The sequence below is a fragment of the Chlorocebus sabaeus genome, chromosome 8 (genome assembly GCF_047675955.1).
Source record: "Chlorocebus sabaeus isolate Y175 chromosome 8, mChlSab1.0.hap1, whole genome shotgun sequence".
Classification (NCBI taxonomy): domain Eukaryota; kingdom Metazoa; phylum Chordata; class Mammalia; order Primates; family Cercopithecidae; genus Chlorocebus; species Chlorocebus sabaeus.
The window spans coordinates 71,758,523-71,778,234 of NC_132911.1; the positions used below are offsets into that span (position 1 = coordinate 71,758,523).

Sequence of the window (19,712 nt, forward strand, 5' to 3'; positions counted from 1 at the left end):
TCTTTGTGGTATTTTTGTTAGAGCAGCTCCAATGGACTAAGACAGTTGATATTACACATTCTTATATTTCCTGATATACTATATTGCAATGGTATGACCCTCTGTTTTCTCTGTATACGTTTTGTCTCCCCTAAAGGATGGCAAGCTCTTCCAGGGCAGATGATGGGTCTCCATAGCAATGATCACTGTGATGAGCATGGAGTAGTTGCTCAATGAATGTTTATAGAACTAAACTGAGTCAAAAATTAGAATGAAGAGAGAAAAAAAAAAAGACATAACCAGGGCCAAACAGGATGTGACAACATGCTTTACTTATTAAAATAGGAACCATAAAAATGTATGTTTTGGTGTTAACTAAAACACAAAGTAACTGTTCCTGAGTAAATTAAGCATCCTAATCGAGAACACAGACCTGGAGACAGCTGCCTGGGTTGCATTTGACTGATGGCTCTGCCTCTTATGAGCTCTACCTTCCTGGGATAATCAGCATCATTCACTGCCTGAGGTTTTTGTATTAAGTGAGATCATATATGTAAAGAACATGAGTGATTGGCAAATTGTAACAACTTGGGAAGATTAGCTAAACATCACCTTTTTTCCTAAAAATCTTGGACAGAAAATGGGAAGGCACAGCTCTGAAATTCTTTCAGGGAGGTCATTCTTTAAGAGGCCTCAGCTGGGAAACCTGTTGTTGGAACAACCCATCCAGAGTTTGGGTAGGGAGAAGGAATCTCATATCCAGCTCCTTCTGACTACCTTTACACAAAGTAGGCTGTGGGGCTCAGGGACGATTGATTGATACAAAAAGATCTGATATTTTGTAGCCTTAAAATCTCACTCCTTTCCCCTAGGAAGGCCACTTCCCTCCAACTGCTTTTCCCATGCTTTCTCTTTAAATCTGCAAATCTGCATGTTTAGTCCATGTCCTTCAAGGCTGTCCTTGATACTAATTTTACTGATTTCTACCACATTGTATGAGTCACAGAATGATTTATCTACCTTCCCTCACTCCCATGACTGAAGCAGTCATCTTAGGCTGCAAGGCTATTCCATATTTTGGGGTATGAGTAGCTCATTGATAAGTTGCCTCTTCAAAGGTTTCAATATGGAAGAACATTTCATAGTGCTTTATACTGATCTTAATGTACTTCCACTGAATGGATGTTAGGAGGTCCTGGGGAAGGGACTTTGCATAAATTGTTCACAGCTGTATATCCAGGATGTAGAAGGACACCTGCCACATGATAGGGGCTTAGCATTGCAAAAACGACATCACTTCCCCAGAAGAGTTTATCATCTTGGTGGCAAGAAAAAAATCCATGAATAGGAAACAGAAAGCACTATGCAACTGATCTCTGGTTCTAAGATTAAAGTTCGCCATTTCCTGGAGAGGTCTATCGTGGTAAAACCCAGATTTTTCTCCCTAGTCTCTGCCTGTGATGCTTCTAAAGCTTTTTTTGTTTGTTTGCTTGGGGTTTCTTTTTGACAGCCGGTGCTTCTGTTTCTTTCTCTGGGATGCAAGCTGAGCAGTGACGATTAAAAGTATTCCTTGGTTTTTTTTTATGTTTTGGAGATAGAGAACTATATCTAAGGTGTTAGCTTATTTAATTCAGGCCTCCTACTTGTGACTCAAGAATATATCCTTTTACAAAACTGAATTCTCTTACACAAGTGAGTTCTCAAGGTCATAGGAAGAACAGTACAGAGCTGAATCGAAGGCACAGAATGTTCTTGTAGCTGTCATACCAGTAAAAGTATACTCATCATTGTCCACTAGAAGAGAAAAATATCTATGTTTCCAGTCACTATTTCTGCCTAAAGTGAATTTTCTAATTTAAAAAGGCTTAATTCAGCTCTTTTCATACATTAAGTATGATGTCAGTGTATTTTAATTAGGGATTAATATTGCTGATAGATTTCTGTGGTTTTTTTAAATGTAAAATGATCTGTAATGTGACAATATGCCTATCTCAATTAAACGATGATCAGAACAATCAGCTGCAAACAACAAAGGATAACACTGTCGTCATGACAAATAATCCTTATGAAAGGATTTTCATAGGATTATTTGACTCAATGTCAAAACATGCTTACTGAAAGATGAACTGAGAACCACAGCGTGGTCTTCTAAATCATTTAGTACGTAACATGCGGTCAGATCAGTTACGCCATCTGAATTAAAGCTAGAGATGGCTATCTAAATCAGCATGACCCCAAAACAAATATATTGGATAATGGAGAGCAGGTGGGAGGCAATGAGAGAGAAAGAACTGGGACTATGCCATGGCGTATTTTTGTTGTTGTTGTTGTTGTTTTTTAGGATCTTGCTCTGTCATTAGGTATGTTGTAAACTGCTGCAGAATCCTCAAAACCCAGATGTAGAGATTGAGACTGTGTGTAAATACTTCAAAGGAGAAAGACAAAGAGGATAATGGGACGCAGTAAAACAAAAATGACAAGAAACGTTCTGTCAGCAGCATGCGATGAAAAAACCCCATACAGATCAGGCAGAGCATGGTTATTTCTGAAAATGACACTCACTTTGAAGGCTGTTCTTTTAGTCAGACCTCCGTTAGGCTAAGGACCTCTCCCACTGCTGACATGATAGATCAAAGGAAGCACCTTGCACTGTCTGAGGTGCATGACTAGCACAAGCCACTACAGACACAGAACAACAGAGCAGGCTATGGACATGCAGCCAAATCACCATCACAAAATACCACTTCTTTCACTTCTTACAGGATAAATTACTTTGAAAAAGACCTTTAGGACTGCATAGTCAAGGATAGTTCCTTGCCAAACTGTTTAGTTTTTTTCCCAAGAGAAAATAGAATGAGCAAGTCATTAGTTGGTATGGATCAATTTCTACTCTGAAATGTGGCTTGATTTCTAATGTCAGTTTGTCTCAGCACCCTGACTCTCAGGAAGATAAGATTTCTCTGAGATGTCATCTTCACCTTGACAAAGTTTTCAAAAAATACAGGGCTCCTCATGTGCCACTTTGGAGAATGCCTCCTGCAAATACTTGGATAACAAGGGTCACCATGCCAAGGGAAACTTCCTTTCTGTTGCCAAGACCAAATTAAATTTTCAGAGAGAATTTCACTCCTAAATGGTTACAGCTGATTCATGATTTTCATTTCTTTGCCAGACACTGAAATGGTTTTTGAAGGGCCTTCCAAGGCAAAAGCAAATCCTCACCTCTGGATAAATAGCTCGAATCTCAGAGGAGATAATAGCCAATTCTCCAGTGTTCTCTTGTTTGGCATTCTCCTCTCTCCCCATTGTTGTTTCAATAGTATTAGTCATTAGTTTTCCTGCAGAAGAACCTCTTCCTCCAAAGATAATGCTGTTTGGATATAACACTATTGGTTCTGACTCATTGCTGCCCTGTTCTGACCTTGCAGTGACGTTCCCTCTTGCACTGGGATGGGCATCTCCTCATAGTGTACAGACAGTGTCCCACCAGCAGGCAATACCCAGGAAGCTGTCAATGTCCATGTCTGACACCTGAGCCTCCACCTTCTCAATGCCAATGGAGTGAATCTCCAGTCCACTTTATCAATCCATTTTAAGGACAAAATCTTGTGTCACCTCTAAAACCTTAAATTTTAATTTCTCACTGTTGGACCACAAGTTCCTGGCTATGTTTTCACCTTTCTGATTTTTAATATCATTTAGATATCTAGTCCCTAGATACTTCTGCTGTTTCCTGACTTCCATTCTCTCTTAGCCTTCATTCTTTCTCTGCCCAAAGTGGACATTTTGGTTGATAACATGTACAACTATCTCATGGTCTAGCTGCATGCTGCACCCTCACCACCAAACCCTAACCCTAGATCAGTACACCAATTCACCCTGTCCATCCCTATGCCCAGAGAGCAGGAGCTGCTGGAGAAGCACAGGGAATGTGTAGATTGGTTCCACTGCATGATCTCTAACCTCTTCAGGATGCTTAATGTTCATGTACTGCAGATAATCAAATGATATGCCCAGGAATGGTGGGAAAGTAGAAGGTTGTTCTTTACATAAGAACGGCCATTGTTTGGAGTAGAAAGGTGGCCACTCTTTAGGCCACAGTATATAACCTCAACTGTGACCTGGCATGAAAAGGCAAGTTGGACACCCTGCACTAGCAATCTGAACTATAAGAATGGAAAAAATTTATCAGTTGGCACTTTGACTGAAGGAGAAGCAGACATGTAGAGAGTAGTAGACTTACAGTAATAGTAGAGGAGAGCCTCTACCTTACCCACCTCTTTCTTCTTAAATGTGTGTGATTATTTGGACAATAGGTTCAAGAGAATAGACAAACCTGTGCAACTCCTCTCTTTTATGGGATATCAGATAAATGGGCCTGGCCAGGGCAGATTTAGGTCTTGTGAGACCTGAAGTTTGTACAGTTTTGAGATGTCCTCTTAAAAAAGAATACAAATTTAACACAGGCACAAAGGCAATCAAATGCATTTAAAAATTGCTGCTACTTTGTATTGAGCTACATAATAGTGTAATCAAATTACTCTTATATGGCAATCATTGACTTACCAATGAATAAACATAGGAGTTTTGCCACCAAAACATTGCTTTCTTCAGGACATTTAACTGGGTCAGTGGCAGTTTTTCAACGCTTTTTGTCTGGAGGTCAGCAAGATGGTGGAAAAAGAAGTCGTGGGTTTCATTCCTCTCCACAGGAAAATCAACTAGAACTATCCATAGACAAAAACACCTTGGTGAAAACCCCAAAACATGGGAATAAACCTGAACCACTTGTGTGTTCCATGGAATTGAATAAAAATCTACATTGAAAAGGCAGGAGAATCAGTTTCACTTTGACTATGTTACCCCTCTGCCTTCCATAAGTTGGCACAATGCCACACAGGGTACTCCCCAGGGCTCATGGTTTCTATAGTGAGAAAAGAGAACCAGGGAAGTGGACAGCCAGCTTCCCTAGCATTCTGAGATGCTTCCCAGGAAGCCCACTCTGTCCTTACCTCATGGGGACTGAGGAACATAGGGGGAAACAGTGCAGTTAGGCCACCTGGGGTCAGGCAGAAACAAAGCAAGGAGGTGGGGCCCACAGAGATGAGCACACAGAGTTTTGTGAATGTACCTGTCTTGCTGGATAGAAGGGCCTAGCCAGATGCCTCACCTGAATTCAGGGCAAAGGGAGCAGCTCAGGCTTCTAGATAACCTGAAAGGAAACTCTGTCTGCTCGGGGTCATTACCAGCTGGCCCATCCAAAATCACAGGCTAGACTGACTAGCAAAGGTCTATCCCTGCCAAAGAACTCCTGTAAAAGCCAGGAAAGTTGGCTCTCTCTATAAAGGCATAAACACCAATACAAAGACATAAGGATTACAAAGATTTAAGAAATCATGATACCTCTAAAACAAACAAAGAAAAAAACAGTGAGAAAGCTCCAGCAATGGACCCTAGAGAAAGGTAGATCTATGAAATGACAGAAAAAATGGAGAATAATCTACTTTTAAAAGTTCAGTAAACTTCAAGAAAATACAGATAAAAAATTAAATGAAATTAGGAAAATACACAAACAATACCAGAAATTTGACAAATAGAGACAATATACAAAGAAGCAAATAGAAATCCTAGAGATGAAGATTACAATGACTGCATTGAAATATGTAATAGGAAGCTTCAACAGCTGGCTCATCAAGTTGAAGAATCAGTGAACTCAGAGACAGAACATTTTAACTACTTAATCAGAGAAGCAAAAAGAAACAAGAATGAAAAAGATAAAGAAAGCCTATGGGAATTACATGACACCATCAAAAGACCTAACCTATGCATAATAGGCATTCAAGAAACAGAAGAAAGAGAAAAAGGGCCAAGAAGAGTTTTTATTATTTATTTATTAGAGGCAGAGTTTTGCTCTTATTGCCCAGGCTGGAGTGCAGTGGCACGATCTTGGCTCACTGCAACCTCTGCTTCCTGGGTTCAAGCGATTCTCCTGCTTCAGCCTCCCTAGTGGCTGGGATTACAGGCACCCACCACCATGCCCAGCTAATTTTTCTATTTTTAGTAGAGAAGCGGTTTCACCATGTTGGCCAGGCTGGTCTCAAACTCCTGACCTCAGGTGATCCACCTGCCTTGGCCTCTCAAAGTGCTGGGATTACAGGTGTGAGCCACCGTGCCTGGCAGGAAGAGTATTTTTTGAAAAATAATGAATGAAAACTTTCCTAATCTGAGGAAAGAAGGTAACAACCAGGTACAGGAAACACAGAAGTCCCAATTAAATTCAACCCAAAGAGGAGTTTACCAAGATATATAATAACCAAACTGTCAAAAATTAAAGACAGAGTTCTGAGAGCAGAAAGAGATAAGAAATATATCATATACCATGAAGTCCTAATATGACTATAGATGGACGTCTCAGCAGAAGTCTTGCAGGCCAGGAGACAGTAGGATAACATATTCAAAGTGTTGAAGAAAAAAAAGACTGCCAACTAGGAATACTTTATTCATTACTTTCTGCCACCATCTTCGTTCCATGTTCCCCCCTACAAAATGCCCAATAAAGACACAGAAGTTGTCTCTGCTATGGAGCATGGCTAGCCAGAGCCACAGGCTGAGACAGGGTCTGTAACAGAATCTAACAGTGATGAATCAGTACCAGAGCTTGAGGAACAAAATTCCACACAGGCAACAACCACACAACAAGCCCAATTGTCAGCAGCAGCTGAAATTGATGAAGAACCAGTCAATAAAGCAAAACAGAGTTGGAGTGAAAAGAAGGCACAGAAGCTTATGTCCAAACTGGGTTTTAAGCAAGTTACAGGGGTTAAGAGACACTATCTGGAAATCTAAGAATACTTTGTCATCACAAAACTAGATGTCTGTAAGATCCCAGCTTCAAATACCAACATGGTTTTTAAGGGAAGCTGAGATTGAGGATTTATCTCAGCAAGCACAGCTAGCAGCTACTGAGAAATTCAAACTTCAAGGCGAAGCTCTCTCAAACATTCAAGGAAACATATAGCCTTTTCTAACTTTACAAGAGGAGAGTAAAGAGGAAGTTGATGAAATAGGTGAGGAAGTTGATGAAACAGGTGTGAAAATTAAGAATACAGAATTGGTCATGTTGCAAGCAAATGTATTAAGAACAATGGCAGTTCAAGCCCTGAAGAACAAAGTAATGATATGGTTAATGTGATTATGGAATTAGCAATGTAACCATCTGAAAACAAGAACTTTTTTTTTTGTTGGTGTTTCAAAAGAGTAACTGCAGCTTGACTTGAAATTTATACTCTATCATTAATAAAGTTATAGTTTCTTGTTAGATAAAAAGGAATATTATATCCAGCAAAGCTGTCTTTCAGAAGTGAGGAAGAAATTAAAGTTTTCCCACACAAACAAAAGCTGAAGAAGTTTATCACCACTAGACTTACCTTTATAGGAATTGCTAAAGGGAGTTCTTTAAATGGAAACAAAAGACTGCTAAATAATAATGTTAAACATATGAAAGCACAAAATCTAATGGTGTAGGTAATACAGAGCAATAATCAGAATACTCTACTACTGTAATAGTGATATATAATTATATTCCTAGTATGAGGGTTAAAGGGCAAAATTGTTAATAACAACTACAGCTAAAATAAATTATCAAGGGATACGTATCACAAAATGATGTAAATTCAGACATCAAAAACATAAAATGTGGGAGGGGAGTAAGAGTTTAGAGTTGTATGCAATAAAAGTTAAGTTATTATCAGCTTGAAATAGACTGTTATAAGATATTCTGTGTAAACTTCATGATAACCAAAAAGCAAAAGTAAATAAGAGATGGAAAAAACAAAATTTAAAAAGATTCAGAATATACCACTACAGAAAACCATCAAATCACAAAGGAAGACATCAAGAGAGGAAGAAAGAAACAAAATATCTATAAAACAACCAGAAAATGATGAATAAAATAGTAATTGTAAGTTCTTACCTAGCATTAATTACCTTGAATGTACCTGTATTAAATTCTCCAATTCAAAGACATAGAGTGAATGAATGGATAAAGAACAAGAGACAACTATATGCTACCTACAAGAGATTCACTTCATTTTTAAGGACACACATAGACTGAAAGAGGAGGGATGAAAAAAGATATTTCACAAAAAAAAGGAAACCAAAAGAGAGCAGAGGTAGCGATACTTGCTTGTGTCAGACAAAATAGATTTTAAGTAGAAAATTATACAAAGAGACAAAGAATGACATTCTATAATGAAAAGGAAGTCACTTCATCAAGAGGATATAAAAATTATAAACACATACACACCCCACAGTGGAGCACCTAAATATATAAAGCAAATATTAAAGAATCTGAAGGGAGAGAAGAGAGTGCCGTTCAATAACAGTAGGGGACTTCAATACAGTGCTTTCAATATAGAACAGATCATGTAGACAGAAAGTTATTGAGGAACCATTGGACTTGAAGAACCCTTTAGACCAAATGGACCTAACAGACATATGCAGAACATTCCAGCCAACAGCAACAGAATACGTATTCATTTTAAGAACACAGAGAACATTCTCTAGGGAAGATCATTTGTTAGGCCACAAGACAAATCTTAGCAAATTTAGGAAGATTGAAATAATATCAAATATTCTTTCAACCATAATGGTATGAAACTAAAAATTAATAACAGGAGGAATTTCAGAAAATTCACAAATAAATGTCAAAAATGATACAACTTAGCAATCAAGGTCAATATAGAAATTAGGAAATTAAAAAATATCTCGAGAGAAATGAAAATGGAAACATAGCATAACAAAACTTGTGTAATGCAGCAAAAGCAGTTGTAAAAGGAAAGTTTGTAGCAATTAATGCCTACATCAAAAGAGAAGAAAGATTGCAAATAAACAATCTAATATCACATCTAAAGGAAACACAAAAAGAAGAACAAACTAAGCCCAATGCTAGCAGAAGTAAAGAATAAAGATCAGGACAAATAAATTAAATAGAGACTAGAAAAACAATATGGAAGATTGATGAAACTAAGAGTTGGTTTTTTAAAAAGATGAACAAAATTGACAAACCTTTAGCTAGACTAACCAAGAAAAAAGAAAAAAGACTAAAATAAAATCAGAAATGAAAGTGGAAACATTACAACTGACACCACAGAAATACAAAGAAAAATAAGAGACTATTATGAAAAATTATAGGACAAGCAATGGAGAAACTTAGAGGAAATGGATAAATTCCTAAACATATACAACCTGCTAAGACTGAATCACAAGAAGTAGAAAATCTGAACAGACTGATAATGGAGTGAGGAGACTGAATCAGCAATAAAAAGTCTCCCATTGCTATCGTTTGAATACGGTTTGTTTATTCTCACCAAAACTCATGCTGAAATTTGATCCCTAATATGGTGGTGTTGGGATGTGGGGCTCAATGGCAGGTGCTGGGGTTAATGGAGGCAGATCCCTCATGAATGGCTTGGTGCCATTCTCCTAGTAGTGAGTAAGTTCTTGCTTTTGAAAGACTAGGCTAATTCCCACAAGAATGGATTCGTTCCTATGAGAGGAGGCTATTGTAAAGCCAGAATGTCCCTCAAGTTCCCGGCTCTGTGCCCATGTCTGCTTTTTCTTTGATCTTCTCTGCCATGTTGTGATGCAGCATGAAAGCCCTCTCTAGAGGCCAGGGCCATGCATGCCCTTAAACTTCTCAGCTTGCAGAGGTGTGAACTAAATAACCTCTTTTGTATATAAATTACCCAGTCTCAGGTATTCTTTTATAGCAACACAAAATGGACTAAGACACCCATCAAAGAAAAATCCAGAACCTGATGTCTTCATGACTGAATTCTACCAAATGTTTAAATAAAAACTAATACTAATTATCTAAGACTTCCAAAAAAAAAAAATTGAAGAGGAGAGAATACTTCCAAATTCTTTTTGCAAGGCCAGCAATAACCTGACACCAAAGCCAGACAATAAAATCACAAAATAAGAAAACTACAGACCAATATCTTTGATGAATATAGATGCAGAAACCCTCAACAAAATGCTAGCAAACTCAACAATGCATTAGAAGGATCAATCACCATCAAGTGAGATTTATTCCTGGGATATGAATATAGATGCAGAAACCCTCAACAAAATGCTAGCAAACTCAACAATGCATTAGAAGGATCAATCACCATCAAGTGAGATTTATTCCTGGGATGCAAGGATGGTTCAACATTCACAGGTCAATAAATGAGAGACACCACATTAACATAATCAAGGAAAAAGCATGATTATTTAATTAAATGCAAAAAAATGCATTTGACAAAATTCAACATCTTTTCATGATAAAACCACTCAACAAATTAGGTATAGAAAAAATGTACTTCAATACAATAAAAGCCATATACAACGCCCACAGCTAACATTATACACAATGATGAAAAATTAGAAACCTTCCTCTAAGATGCTGAACAAGGCAAGAATGTTCATTCATGCCACCTCTGTTTAACTTAGTATTGAAAGTCCTTGCCAGAGCCCTCGGTCAAGAGAAAGAAACAAAAAGCATCCAAACAGGAAAGAAGAAGTGAAATTGTCACTGTTGGCTGAAAACATGATCTTATACATAGAAAATCCTATAGATTCCACCAAAAATCTGTTAGAACTGATAATACAAATTCAGTAAAGTTGTAGAATATAAAATTAACACACAAAAATCAGTGGCATTTCTCTACATTCACAACAAACTTTCTGAAAAAGAGATCAAGAGAACAATCCCATTTACAGTAGTTATAAAAAATGAAACACTTAGAAATAATTTAACCAAGAAAGTGAAAGAACTGTACACAAAAAACTATAAAATATCAAGGAAAGAGGGCGGGGTGCGGTGGCTCACGCCTGAAATCCCAGCACTTTGGGAGGCTGAGGCAGGCGGATCGTGAGGTCAGGAGATTGAGACCAAACTGTATGGTGCTTCCTTTAAAATCTGAAAACAGATCTACCAAATGATCCAGCAATGCCACATATGGGTGTTTCCCTGAAATATTTGAAATCAATATGTCAAAGACATGTCTACACTCCTATGTTCATTGCAGCCATATTCACAACAGTCAAGATATGGAATCAACCCAAGTGTCCATCACTGATGAATGTATAAAGAAAATGTATATATACACAATGGAATACTAACCTACTCAGCTTTAAAAAAGGAAGAAATTCTGGGCTGGGTGCAGTGGCTCACACCTGTAATCCCAGCACTTTGGGAGGCCAAGGTGAGAGGATCACCTGAGTTCGAGAGTTCGAGACCAGCCTGGCCAACATGGTGAAACCCCGTCACTACTAAAAATACAAAAAATTAGCCAGGCATGCTGGCGGGCGCCTGTAATCCCAGCTACTTGGGAGGCTGAGGCAGGAGAATCGCTTGAATCCCGGAGGTGGAAGTTGCAGTGAGCCGCTCCAGCCTGGGCAACAGAGTGAGACTGCGTCTCAAAAAAAAGGAAGAAATTTTGTCAACATGGATGGAATTGGAAAAAATCATGTGAAGTGAAATAAACCAAACACAGAAAAACAAATAACACAAGACAAATAATACATATTCTCACTTGATTTTGGTATCAAAAACAATTGAATTCATGGGAACTGAGAGTAGAATGGTGGTTACCAGAGGCTGAAGTTTGGGGGAATGGGGAGATGATAATCAAAACCTCAGTTACATAGTAGTAATAAGTTGGATTTTTTTGAGATGTACTGCACAGCATGGTAAATACAGCTAGTAATTGAGTACTGTACATTTTAACATCACTTAAGACAATAAATGTCAAATGCTCTCATCACAAATATTTCAAATATTTGAGGTGATGGATAAGTTTATTAGCTTCATTTAACCATTCCATTGTATTAAAAAAATCCTAGCATAACTTTATACTCCATAAATATATACAACTATAATTTGTCTATATGTATATAATTAAAAAAAAATTTTATCTGGAACCACCAGACTTAATCAGGTCAAGATGTGCTAGCTGCACACTAAGATTTGATTTGATATATTGGGATGTATAAAACATATGACCTCTCACATAGATATAAATCCCACTGCTAGTAGAAGTGCTATAGGTGTATGCTCTAAAAATGTAGAAATTTAATTTGACATAATTTCCATAAAATATATGGAGCATTTAATCATATGTGCTCCACTATCAAGCATATTTCTGACAGCAGGGAATGTTCATTTTGACAGGATGGTGATGAGAAGCAAATCTTTTTCTTACAATTATACATATCTGATGATATGAAAAACATTCTACAGAGTAGCTTCTGGCTTCATAAATTTCAAACCTTGCTTCTTTAACTCTGCTTATGGTACTGAGTGCTATAGGATGCATTCTTATCACTTTACAATGTTTCCCCTAACATAAAGCCCCCATGTTGTGTGTTGGCATGGTGCATGAAAGGAGACAGGTAGTATAACTATAGACCAAGGGACTTCAAGTCATAGAAACTTTTTTTTTTTTTTGAGACAGTCTTGCTCTGTTGCCCAGGCTGGAATGCAGTGGCACGATCTCAGCTCACTGCAACCTTCCGCCTCCCGGGTTCAAGCGATTCTCCTGCCTTAGCCTCCCCAGTAGCTGGGATGACAGGTGCCTGCCACCATGCCTGGCTAATTTTAGTAGAGACTGGGTTTCACCATGTTGGCCAGGCTGGTCGAAAACTCCTGGTCTCAAGGGATCCACCCGCCTCAGACTCCCAAAGTGCTGGGATTATAGGCGTGAGCCACCAAGCCCATCCTAAGTCATTTAAACTTAATCCCACTTAACCCAAACTAATTATATCCCAAATTCCACTTTAGCTGAATCCCCCCAGTGCCACGACCATCTCAAAGACATGAAGGTATGAGTGATAGACAGTAACTCTAAGTGGAATGAGACACCAGTCTAAACAGATTAAACATTTTACTTTTATATGTGAGCATGTGAACACATCGGAAGGGCCTGTCTAGGGAGGGGCCCTAAAGCTTAACCTTCATTAGCTTTGTAGTAAATTCATCTCTCCATCTTGGCTTGAAAAGCTTGCCTAGCATGTAATCTGGAGTTTCCTAATAGGGAAGATTCGCTATTCCCTTATACTGATTGAAGAATAGGCATCGTTCTTATGCTCTCTGAAGATGACAAAGGTGTAAGAAATAGTCAGGATCCAGAAAGGTAATATTACATTGTCTTTTGTATCAGATGTGATATTAATATTTCTTGAAAGCAAAAGGAAAGCATGAGTTAGCTGTAACTTGCTACCTAAATTAAGCAGTAAAAATAATTCCATAAGAGAGTAACTCACTCCCAGAAGAAATAAATGTCATTGAAATAATATGAATGAGGAGTACCTGTGTGTCAGGCACAACCACCCTGGATGTTTGCAGCTCAGGGGCTGTATCCTGACCTCAAGCCTCTTGCTGATAAGTAATTTCGGGTCATGTGGGATAAGAAATATGTTGCAGTCTATGAATCGTCTACCCAGTAACATCAACTCACGTGAAATGATAAAATCGTTCCCTTAGAGTAGGATTTAGCAAACATTGTCTATAAAGAACCAAATATAGTAAATATTTCAAATATTTATGGAGGCTAAAATTAGAATTGCATAACATTTTCATGTGTCACAAAATATTTTTATTTTGATGTTTTTTAACTATTAAAAAATGTAAAAAATTTTTTAGTTTGAAGGCTGTACAAAAACAGGTGGCATGTCAGATTTTTCCCTGGACTGTTGTTTACTGACCTTTGTTCTAAAATACACAGAGAAAGGATTTGGGATTAAAGCTGATGGCAGGTTTAGAAGGACACCACTTTTCTGTTGTCCATTTCTATGCAGAAGATATTTCTCAAATTATAAATAATGTTCTGTATCAGCTGTTTGGTAGGTGCCATGCTGAAGATCTAAAATGAATGATGTGGATCTCCTCCCTCAAAGTGCTCAAATGCAACACAATCACCTTCCTAACCCATGACTTTTGATTGGCTGTTGGTGATTTGGCTTGTCGTGGCTATTGGTTTGAATTACTAGTGTATCTTATAGAGACACGGTACCAATGCAGCACCATGGGCACAACCCAATCTGGCATGAGATCCCTGGCAGCCAAGTGGGCAGCACCTTGATTACCAGGATAGACTGGCCACCCTGTCTGCATCTGGTGTCCTCTTCCTGCCACTGTGCTCCTTATGGGTCCCTCTTACTAGAATGAGTTTTGAAGTTCAAGAAGCTTTTGCACAGAAAGGATTGGTTCCAGTTACTTGCATTTTCAAGAAACATCAATTTAGGAATAATTAAAAACATCATTTACATAATGAAAAACATGTTACATAATTAAAAACATCATTTTCATTAACTTAAGTTCAGCGTATAAATCTTAATTCCATTTATAAATCTATATCTAAAATAAGAATTTTACCTTTCCTTGCTCTTTGATTAATGTTTGATTACTTTAAGTAACACAGGATAAACATCCTTAAATAATCAGCCTGTAGTTTATCAAATTCCCTTAAGCATTTTATATTACACTTGTAAATTTATTCAATGACTTTTACTTCAAATGCCTGACCAGGCAAGCCTACCACCCAAACAATAAAACCTTTAATGTATTTAAACAATGTAAATTAAATGTATAAATATAGAAACCCAAGAGTTCTTTTAAGCATTCCAACTTTCAACTTAAAAATCATAAGTTTAGGCTGGGCATGGTGGCTCACACCTGTAATCCCAGCACTTTAGGAGGTGGAAGCAGGCGGATCACCTGAGGTCAGGAGTTCGAGACCAGCCTGGCCAGCATGGCCAAACCCCATCTCTACTAAAATACAAAAACATTAGCCGGGCATGGTCTTGGGCACCTGTAATCCCAGCTGCTCAGGAGGCTGAGGCAAGAGAATTGCCTGAACCTGAGAGTTGGAGGTTGCAGTGAGCCGAGATTGTGCCACTGCACTCCAGCCTGGGTGACAGTGGGATTCCGTCTCAAAAAAAAAAAAAAATAAATAAAATTGTAAGTTTATAGTCACATATTTTAAAGTGAAATCCCCCAACTAATCCATCAGATTATCATGTCAAATTCTCTTAAACATTACAAGCATAATAAATACCAAATACATAGATTGTTCTAGTGATTATAAAACCTACACTTAAACTTAATCCCCCAAATACAAATAATATGGGTCAAATTACCTTCACTAAGTTTTAAACATTCTAGGGTAGAAAGACTTTTAAGTCAGGGGTCAGCAAACTGACCTGCCGTATCTGGCCTGCTGCCTATTTTTCTATGACCCCAAGCTGAGAATGGTTTCTGCAGTTTTAAACAGTTAAGAAAGAAAAGTGAAAGATGATGATTTCAACATCCATAAAGTTTTATAGGAACATAGCTATGCTCATTCATTTCCATATTGCCCATGGCTGCTTTGGGGCTTTAACATCAGAGTTGAGTGGTTAACACAGAGACGCATATGGCCCTCAGATCGAAAATATTTACTCTCTGTATCTTTACAGAAAGTTTGTTAATCCTTTTTTTTTATTTAGAAGAAACCTAAATAAAGGATCATTGCAACAGAAACTTTTGCCTGAAAGGAATTTGAGACTAAAGGCAGACAGTGTCTTTCAGAAGCTTGTTTATTGTCCACCTTCCTCCTCTTACCCAGAGAACTAACAACAGAGGTTGAGGACAGGAAAGAGGGAAGAAAAACTCTCTTTTGGTATAAAAACAGAGATCCCCTCCCCACTATGGCCACCTACCCTCCCCCTCCTCCAATGCAAGTGATACGTTTCTGAGCAGTTTAGAGCCTACCGGCAGCTGTTAGGCTGTGGGGGTGCTTCTCATAGCATGCTTGGGAGGAAGTGGTACGAAAGGGTGGCTTCCCTAATCTTTCTACCAACACAAGTTGCGATAGCATCATTTAGGTGAGAAGAAAGTTCTGATCCTTTGGTTGCCATTAGCTTTGCCTTTCAGTAACCTCATGAAAAGACTATTATTCAGGGTCCAGTTTTCCTATTTTAGAAGTTTTAATGTCTTTAAAGTAAGAAAAAAATAATCAAAACTGGGTTGCATTTTAGTCTCTTGTTTTTGGGGTTTGGCAAGAGTATGTTTACCTAAGTTGATAATAAAGTCAGAGATGGGGGCTTGAAGATTTAATTGGAAATAGTTCTTGAAATTGAGTGAGCGTACGTACGTGTGTGTGAGCGTCTATTGACTGTTGTGTCCTTCAAGCATGAATTTATTAGCACCTTGTGGTCACCATACCAGCCTGGAATATTCAAGGTAAGTTCAGCTGCAATGGATTTAGCAGGAATCAGGCTCCGGCCATGCTGAGTCGCAGCATCCCCAAAGTTAAAAAATACCAAATGCATGACAGTGCTCCCATGATTGGTTAATAGGGTGGTAGTCATTAGTCCATCAAGACATCTTATTTAAGGGGAACGTGTTGGCGGTCTTAGTTTTACAGCCTTGAAGTAAGAACCAGATGCCAGGTATAGTTTCAGTATAGTCACACCCAAGTGTTATGGGCCCAGAGCGAGCCGGGTAGCACTCCCGAGTGGGATGATGATTTCTCGGAGGTTGGTAGATTAAGAGACCAAAAACTGGCAGGAGATATCCATGTTGACGAGGGATGTCTTGACTGAAACGTGCTATGTCTGATGAACGAGTATGTGTACTATGTCATATGAAGGATTTACAGAACTGATCAATATCCATGTGTGGTAGGTTTTATTGTACGGTTAATGACAGTGGATGTGCGACAGTTGATTAAGGGATTATTGGTACATGCTTATAGGCATGTGGACTGGATTTTTAATGTATTATTTTACATGAATGTACTAGGTACTGTTAAACATTTATAGTACTATATATTATTCATGGGGGACTATCAGTAATGCACGAAGTACATAAAAGCACTATTATAATAGTGCTAGTTGATTAATACTGACATAGTAAAGTATATGCTAAGAAAGAATTCGGGGAATTGTTTAATTAGAATTTCAGCTTTGGGTGTTGACGGTGAACTGGGATGCTTTTTCCCTAAGTTGTCCTGGGGAAGAATCCTCCATTTCTGGTTTACAAGACCAGAGTATTGAATTATACTATAAGGGCATCTTCATTTAAGCAGTTTATTTTCAATTAGGCCAGTGAGTGGCATAAGGGTAAGGATGATAGAGAAGTACACAACAGATGCTGTCCGTCTGATGGTGATAAAAGGGTATTGGACTGGCGGCCCCCTAATTCATGTGAGTGTAAAGAGGTCAGCTACTAAGATTCAGAATAGGCCTTGACTCAATGGTTGGAATATTATGCTTTGTTGTTTGGACATGTGAAGTACAGGAATAACTGCCAGAATGAGAATGGAGAACACAAGGGCCAGTATGTCTCCTAGTTCATTAGGGAAGGATCATAAGATTGCATAGGCAAACAAAAAGTACCACTCTGGTTTAATGTGAAGTGGGGTGTTGAGGTGGTTGGCTAACGTGTAGTTACATGGGCCATTCAGGAGGTCAGGTGAAAATAGTACTAGAGTTATTAGAAGGAGAAGGAGAAAAATTAAACCTAAAATATCTTTGGTTGTGTAGTAGGGGTGGAAAGTTATTTTGTCAGGGTCTGATGAAACCCCTGAAGGGTTATTAGATTCTGTTTCATGTAGAAATAAAAGGTGAACAGCTGCTAGAGCTGTAATTATGAAGGGTAAGATGAAGTGGAAGGCGTAAAACCATGTAAGGGTGGCTTTGTCAACTGAGAACTTACCTCAGATTCATCACACAAGGTCAGTTCCAATATACGGGATGGCTGATAGATTTGTAATTATTGTAGTGCCTAAGAATGATATCTGGCCTCATGGGAGCATGTAGCCTATGAATGCTGTAGCCACAGTTGTGAGTAGGAGGATAATACCGATATTTCAGGTTTCTAGAAATGCAAATGATCCATAGTATAAGCCCCAGCCGAGGACAAAGAAGAGGCCGATGAATACAATTGAAGCGCCGTTAGCATGAAAATAGTGGACTATTCATCCATAGTTTACATCTCGGCAGATGTGAGTGACTGAAGAGAAGGCGGTTGAGATGTCTGATGTGTAATGTATGGCTATAAAGAGTCCTGTAATGATCTAGAGGCTTAGGCAGGCGCTAAGAAGTGAGCTGAAGTTTCATCATGTAGAAATTTTAGATGGTGTGGGAAGATCGATGAATGAGTGATTAATAATTTTTATTAGCAGGTGTGTTTTGCAGGGATTGGTCATTAGCATTCATAGTTGAAATACAATGAAGATTTTTCATGTCATTAGTCATGATAATAGTCCATGTGGGAATAATGGCATATACTGCATTTTTATTAAGTGTCCTTTTGGTTATAGGGTTTGTAGGTTTCTCTCCAAAACCTTCTCTTATTTATGGAGGTCTAGGGCTAATTATCAGTGGTGCTGTGGGTTGTGGTATTGTGTTGAATTTTGGTGGGGCTTCTGTGGGGTTGATAGTCTTTTTTATTTATTTGGGTGGCATGATGGTTGTTTTTGGTTATACTACGGCGATGGCTACTGAGTAGTATCCTGAAACATGAGGATCAAGTATTGATATCTGAGGGGTTTATTAGAATTGTTAATGGAGTTGATGCTAGTTTGGTGAATAGTTGAGCACGATGAAGTGGGGATCATGATTGATTTCAATAGTGTAGAGAGTTGGATGATTTTTTAGGGCGAGGGGGCTGGGTAGTTGCATGAAGATTCTGTGGGTGCAGCTGCCTTGTGCAGCTATAGGTGTTGGTTAGTGGTAGTTGCTGGTTGATCATTATTTGTTAGTATTTATGTAGTAATTGAAATTACTCAGGGTAATAGATAATTAGGATTAGGGTCAGAAGGGATGAAATAAAAAAGGAGACAGAGTAGAGTTTAACTCGGCCTTTCTGAGTAGATACCATAATGGAGGGTGAAATTTGGGTTTGTGTGATGGTCTTTGGTATAGATTTTTCTAGTCAAATTGGGTCTAGTAGAAGTGAGGCCAGATTTTGGCTTGTGAATAGGCCTAAGTGGGGGATTGTACAGTGAATTGTGGCTGAATAAAATCCTAATATGTTGGAGAAGTTGAATGTCTATAGGGGGCATTTTAGTTTAAGATTATTAGTTATAAAATTAAGTTCCACTGCTAGCGAGAAACCTAAGATGGTCACACCGAGGGCTGTGAATTTCAGGTGGGGTGGCATGGTTGTTTTCGGGGATGAAACAGGAATGGTACCACTGGTGATGAGGAATCTGGTGAAGATGCTACCGATTGTTAGGTGCTTGATTGAGTTAATTAGGAAGAGGTTATTTTCGTTAATAGTTATTAGAGTCATGAAGCGAGGTTGTCCTATTAGTGCACAAAGAAAATAATATGGGTACTATAGACAGCTGTCAAGGAGGTGGCAACAGGGTAATAAAAAGGGCTCATGACTGGGAGCGGTGGTTCACGCCTGTAATCCCAGCACTTTGGGAGGCCAAAGCAGGAGGATCACGAGGTCAGGAGATCGAGACCATCCTGGCCAACATGATGAAACCCAGTCTCTACCAAAAATACAAAAAAATTAGCTGGGCATGGTGGCATGTGCCTATAATCCCAGCTACTTGGGAGGCTGAGGCAGGAGAATTGCTTGAACCAGGGAGTCAGAGGTTGCAGTGAGCTGAGATTGCATCACAGCACTCTAGCCCAGGAGACAGTACGAGACTCAGTCTCAAAACAAAAAAACAAAAACAAAAAGGGCTCAG

The 19,712-nt window shown here is 38.6% G+C and overlaps 1 protein-coding gene and 1 pseudogene across 1 annotated transcript in view; one reads left to right on the forward strand and one right to left on the reverse strand.

Moving 5' to 3' along the window:
- The window catches only part of CPA6 (carboxypeptidase A6), a 308,847-nt gene that overhangs the window by 137,881 nt on the left and 151,254 nt on the right, over window positions 1-19,712 (reverse strand). The gene's annotated exons all lie outside the window — the stretch shown is intronic.
- LOC103236927 (nascent polypeptide-associated complex subunit alpha pseudogene) lies at window positions 6,526-7,191 on the forward strand (annotated as a pseudogene).